This window comes from Coregonus clupeaformis, unplaced genomic scaffold, assembly GCF_020615455.1.
Source record: "Coregonus clupeaformis isolate EN_2021a unplaced genomic scaffold, ASM2061545v1 scaf0137, whole genome shotgun sequence".
NCBI classification, from domain to species: Eukaryota; Metazoa; Chordata; class Actinopteri; order Salmoniformes; family Salmonidae; genus Coregonus; species Coregonus clupeaformis.
Genome location: NW_025533592.1, coordinates 196,392 through 203,167, shown reverse-complemented (window position 1 = coordinate 203,167; position 6,776 = coordinate 196,392). Strand labels below are relative to the sequence as shown.

Genomic DNA, 6,776 nt, shown 5'->3' with positions numbered 1-6,776 from the left:
TGCCGGGCCGGTTCCCCTCTCCACTGGGGTTCTCTGCCTCTAACCCTGTTGCAGGGGCTGAGTCACTGGCTTGCTGGTGCTCTTTCATGCCGTCCCTGGGAGGGGTGCGTCACTTGAGTGGGTTGAGTTACTGACGTGATCTTCCTGTCTGGGTTGGCGCCCCCCCCTTGGTTTGTGCTGTGGTGGAGACCTCTGTGGGCTATACTCGGCCTTGTCTCAGGATTGTAAGTTGGTGGTTGGGGATATCCCTCTAGTGGTGCGGGGGCTGTGCTTTGGCGGAGTGGGTGGGGTTATATCCTTCCTGTTTGGCCCTGTCCGGGGTTTTCTTCGGATGGGGCCACAGTGTCTCCGGACCGCTCCTGTCTCAGCCTCCAGTATTTATGCTGCAGTAGTTTATGTGTCGGGGGGCTGGGGTTAGTTGGTTATACCTGGAGTACTTCTCCTGTCTTATCCAGTGTCCTGTGTGAATTTAAGTATGCTCTCTCTAATTCTCTCGTTCTCTCTTTCTCTCTGAGAACCTGAGCCCTAGGACCATACGTCAGGACTACCGGGCATGATGACACCTTGCTGTCCCCAGTCCGCCTGGCCTTGCTGCTATTCCAGTTTCAACTGTTCTGCCTGCGGCTACGAAACCCCTACCTGTCCCAGACCTGCTGTTTTCAACTCTAAATGATCGGCTATGAAAAGCCAACTGAGAGACCTGAGCCCTAGGACCATACGTCGGGACTACCGGCCGTGGTGACTCCTTGCTGTCCCCAGTCCGCCTGGCCTTGCTGCTATTCCAGTTTAAACTGTTCTGCCTGCGGTTATGGAACCCCTACCTGTCCCAGACCTGCTGTTTTAAACTCTAATGATCGGCTATGAAAAGCCAACTGAGATTTATTCCTGATTATTATTTGACCATGCTTGTCACTTATGAACATTTTTGAACATCTTGGCATGGTTCTGTTATAATCTCCACCCGGCACAGCCAGAAGAGGACTGGCCACCCCTCATAGCCTGGTTCCTCTCTAGGTTTCTTCCTAGGTTTTGCCTTTCTAGGGAGTTTTTCCTAGCCACCGTGCTTCTACACCTGCATTACTAGCTGTTTGGGGTTTTAGGCTGGGTTTCTGTACAGCACTTCGAGATATTAGCTGATGTAAGAAGGGCTATATAAAATAAAATTGATTGATTGATTGATTGATAGAGGAACACTTGACCCTTCTCAGTGAGACAGTCTGGAGTCACACCATCGTGCTGTTCACCCATGGGGACTTTTTAGGAGACACAACCATTGAGCAGCATATTGAGAGTGAAGGGAAGGCCTTCCAGTGGCTTGTTGAGAAATGTGGGAAACAGATTTCATGTCCTCAACAATAACAACAGGGGTGATGTCACTCAGGTCACATAGCTTCTGGAGAAGATAGATGAGTTGGTGGCAGCCAACAGTGGAGATGTGTTTTACCCTGAAAGAGATGGTGATGAAGGAATGAATTGGATACCTGAGATGTGGGAGAAACCATATCTAGTTAAGGGAGATCACATCCGTGACCCTCCTGTTCCATGCAGTAAGTATGGTACTCTGACTAACCTTGTCTAAAGTAAAACAAACATAAATATTTATCCAAGTTGTGATCTGTTGTTGTGTTGTACTACAGTGGGTGCATACGTCAGAGGATCCAGGTTGTGATCTGTTGTTGTGTTGTACTACAATGGGTGCATACGTCAGAGGATCCAGGTTGTGATCTGTTGTTGTGTTGTACTACAGTGGGTGCATACGTCAGAGGATCCAGGTTGTGATCTGTTGTTGTGTTGTACTACAGTGGGTGCATACGTCAGAGGATCCAGGTTGTGATCTGTAGTTGTGTTGTACTACAGTGGGTGCATACGTCAGAGGATCCAGGTTGTGATCTGTAGTTGTGTTGTACTACAGTGGGTGCATACGTCAGAGGATCCAGGTTGTGATCTGTAGTTGTGTTGTACTACAGTGGGTGCATACATCAGAGGATCCAGGTTGTGATCTGTTGTTGTGTTGTACTACAGTGGGTGCATACGTCAGAGGATCCAGGTTGTGATCTGTAGTTGTGTTGTACTACAGTGGGTGCATACGTCAGAGGATCCAGGTTGTGATCTGTAGTTGTGTTGTACTACAGTGGGTGCATACGTCAGAGGATCCAGGTTGTGATCTGTAGTTGTGTTGTACTACAGTGGGTGCATACGTCAGAGGATCCAGGTTGTGATCTGTAGTTGTGTTGTACTACAGTGGGTGCATACGTCAGAGGATCCAGGTTGTGATCTGTTGTTGTGTTGTACTACAGTGGGTGCATACGTGAGAGGACCTGAGACTGGATATGATTCTTGGGTTGGATCTGGGGCTGAATCTCTGCTGAGGCTAAAGGGTAAGATGTTGCAATTCATCTCTGTGGATAGAGACAATTTATGTGTTGCTCCACATTTTGTACAGAGCTCAACTTATCTTTTCTATGAAATACTCATCAAACAAGAAAATGCCAGTTTTCCGAATCGACGTAAACAGCCCTAAAGTTCAATTGTGCCACAGTATTGGGACACAATGCTGTACTCCCCTGCCACAGCCCGTTTTATTCATCCGCACATGATATTAACCACAAATGTCATGTTAGTACAGTGTTGTGATGTTCGTAGGAAGTTCGGGACATAGGAATATTGGGTGCACAATTCAATAAATATTCTATGAATGCTCAGTTCAATGCTGTCTATGTGCTATGTTACCTCGATCAATTTAAATATGAAAACATGCTTTATATTTCTGTGGTGAATCTTTTTTTAAATTAAAAGGTCTTTATTAGAACTCTTTCAACTCTCTTGTGATGGTAGGGGACAGTATTTGTATTTGTAAATTCTGCTTGCTGTTCTTAGCACTGAACAAATACTGTACTTTGGATTTGTGATTATTATTGTTGTAAGTGTGATTATTGTCCTGTGGCCCCCAGGCTCCAGTGCTCCCATGCAGGTCTGTTCCAGTGCAGTTTGGCAGGGCTGGTGTTTCTGATGGAGGGGGAGGTGCTGTACAGAACTGTCCAATGGGACGAGAGTCTCCTGCACTCCACAGGCCAGACTCCTGCAGGACCCCTATTCAGTATTGAGTGTCCTCAGGGGTCTGTCACCTACACCTCCCACACTGTGAGATTCTCTCTGGTGAGTTACACACCACTCACAACTATCATCAAGATGATCATTACAACAGCCAAATGACACAGTGGATGAGTAAGATATTTCTGTTTTGCAGGAGAGGGTCTTGATTCCCTGTCTGTGGCCCATGTTACTGGTGACAGTGTGGAGGTTTTACCACTACTGAGGGTGACTGACACGCACGTAGTGGTGAACATCACAGACCTCTCCTTTTGGGGCCTCGTCAGAATGTTTATACCCTTCCTCTCGATCAAGGGACAGGTGTTGCCTTTCCTCCAATCATTCGGTCACCCTCAGTCAGTTCTGAATGTGATCGTCCTGCCATCGAATGTGCCCCTCAATGAGGTACAGACCAAATCCATGCACTAACCTAAACATGTCTTGTCATTTATTTTAGAACTGTTGTGCTTACCTAGAAAAGTCGTCAAAAATAACAAAATAATAAACGTTTTTATTTATTTATTTACTATAATTTTTTGTACGTGGCCTTCCTTTAGGCAGGAAAAGTCCTCACTTCTTATTGCGTCACACCTGGTGTAACTTCATTCAACTTCGTTTTAATAATATACTTTTATTCACAATTTATTTAACATTCAGGTATTGTACATTTGTCCCCTTTTAGGTCTTTGTGTCCTCGTTGGTAATCATCTCTTATTCTGTTGTAGGTGGAAGAGAAACAGAGAGCAAGCACTTACATACCGGTCTGTTCGGACTGCACTCTCACTCGAGGAGAAACATACAATCTGTCCTGTGATCTGAGGAAGATACAGGACATCTACCCTAAAGCTAAGGTAGACTCTGACTGATGTTGTTTACTGATGATGTCACATATTGATGATGATGTCACATAGTGCCAGATGTACACTGATACTAAACATTGTACATTCCATGATAATAATAACCTCACTTTGCTGAGGGGCCACTTAACCTGTAAGTTGAATAGAAACACACCAGAGCAACGGATGGCCGAGTGCCTTTGACTAGAATATCAACCTCCATTTTCAGTTAATTATCAGACTATTCTACTTGTTGAATCGACGTAAACAGCCACCATTCATCGACACCCAGCAGGTGGTTGTTTTAACACAGCAGCGACACCAAGCGATAGGACAGCCACACACTGCTTTTAGCTGTTCATCGTTGTGGTGTGTCTGAGTTACAAGGAAAATGTTTATTAACAGCACAAATACAAAACCCTTCTGGTTGAACTGGACCCCGTCTTTTGTACAACGATTGGCTTCCACTGAAACATGTTGGAGTATGATTGATGAGCATGGCCAATGATGTCTGTATTCAATGATACAATTGGTCTGTAGGTTGCATATTGAGCAAAATCTATTGCCAATAGACCTTATTAACACTGCGGTCATTATTAATTTACCAACGTTAATTTTACAACGTTAAAATGTTCTAACGGGGTAAGATGTGAAGTGCTCTGTTGAAACCAATGCAAAAACCTTTGTAAAGCGTGACCTGTAGATTTAAAAAAATGTTCACACCTACGCACTAAAATTATATTATTTGATTTGGGATACTGAGAAGAACAATGCTATCACATTGTCATTGTCATGTGTGCTGATATTAACTGACACAACAATGTATTATATACCTGCACTAGCTGTCTATGTTAGAACATTAAGCTGTGAATAAGGTCTATACCGTAGTCACATCATATTCTGTTTGACATGATAATCACCTCAATGATTAGTTATGATGCGATTGATGTTTCATCAATAATAGCTAATCATTTTGATTGTGTAAAGTAATTTGGTAAAATAAAAATGACTTTATTTTTGGTAACATGATATGGTGGGTTATTTCAATTTGTATCAAAGATATTTTCAATGATTAAATTGTCATTGATTGATCATCTCTTAATTCATTTCAGTTATTTTTTTGTTTCAAAACTAAAATAAAGAAGATAAGATAAAACATTTCCTGATGAGAAGCTTATGAAAATGGCTGAAGAGAACATGTACATGTACAGGATTAATGTATGTAGGCTTACTGTATATCAACCCAAACCAAACACCACCTTCTGTTCTTGCTGCTGATCCTCATACACAGATTACACAACTCTACCCTCTGGTGTCCATTGTATGTTACTACTCCTATGTTTGGCTTGTTCCTTTCAATCTGTAGTATGTATACATTGGTCTATAGACTACTCAACTGCAGTTTCCATGTTATCTCATCTGGTCATTTAATTAATCAATTAATCAAGTTTTTTAAGGGGTCAAGCACTATTATGTGGAATGCCCCTATTGGTATGGTCCTCCTAGTTTGGGGACCACCGATTTAGAATTGGCACTTGGAACTGGCTTAATCTACACAAGTTAACCATCTTTATGAGGGACCAGTCAGCAACATCCCAGGGACCAATACCAGTCCATGTACCGGGGGTTGAAGAACACTGAATAAAGAAAGCACTTCACTTCGCATTGGTGGCAGTTGGACTAACCTCTAACTTTGTGAAGTGCAGTGATTTCTATCTGCTCCAACCAGGGATGGAACGTAGCCTAGCTGTCTGTCAGGGTTAAACTACTGCAGGTATTACAGGTGCAGCTCTGTTAATAACAGACTCTAACCCAAGGATAGAGACACTCCTTAATAACCTTTAACAGACTCTAACCCAAGGATAGAGACACTCCTTAATAACCTTTAACAGACTCTAACCCAAGGATAGAGACACTCCTTAATAACCTTTAACAGACTCCTAACCCAAGGATAGAGACACTCCTTAATAACCTTTAACAGACTCTAACCCAAGGATAGAGACACTCCTTAATAACCTTTAACAGACTCTAACCCAAGGATAGAGACACTCCTTAATAACCTTTAACAGACTCTAACCCAAGGATAGAGACACTCCTTAATAACCGTTAACAGACTCTAACCCAAGGATAGAGACACTCCTTAATAACCTTTAACAGACTCTAACCCAAGGATAGAGACACTCCTTAATAACCTTTAACAGACTCTAACCCAAGGATAGAGACACTCCTTAATAACCTTTAACAGACTCTAACCCAAGGATAGAGACACTCCTTAATAACCGTTAACAGACTCTAACCCAAGGATAGAGACACTCCTTAATAACCTTTAACAGACTCTAACCCAAGGATAGAGACACTCCTTAATAACCTTTAACAGACTCTAACCCAAGGATAGAGACACTCCTTAATAACCTTTAACAGACTCTAACCCAAGGATAGAGACACTCCTTAATAACCTTTAACAGACTCTAACCCAAGGATAGAGACACTCCTTAATAACATTTAACAGACTCTAACCCAAGGATAGAGACACTCCTTAATAACCTTTAACAGACTCTAACCCAAGGATAGAGACACTCCTTAATAACCTTTAACAGACTCTAACCCAAGGATAGAGACACTCCTTAATAACCTTTAACAGACTCTAACCCAAGGATAGAGACACTCCTTAATAACCTTTAACAGACTCTAACCCAAGGATAGAGACACTCCTTAATAACCGTTAACAGACTCTAACCCAAGGATAGAGACACTCCTTAATAACCTTTTACTGCAGCGGGCTAAATCAGGGTCACACAGAGTGTTTCTTGGTAGTCTTAATCAAATCTACTTTGAAACAAAAGTATACAC

The 6,776-nt window shown here is 42.6% G+C and overlaps 1 long non-coding RNA gene across 1 annotated transcript; it reads left to right on the top strand.

Annotated features, from left to right (window-relative positions):
* The first annotated feature begins 1,134 nt into the window (after window positions 1-1,134).
* On the top strand, window positions 1,135-4,878 carry LOC121538827. Its single transcript, XR_005995254.1, has 4 exons — window positions 1,135-1,547; window positions 2,952-3,156; window positions 3,248-3,495; window positions 3,816-4,878. It is a non-coding gene; the product is annotated as an uncharacterized LOC121538827 (long non-coding RNA).
* The last annotated feature ends 1,898 nt before the right edge of the window (window positions 4,879-6,776 follow it).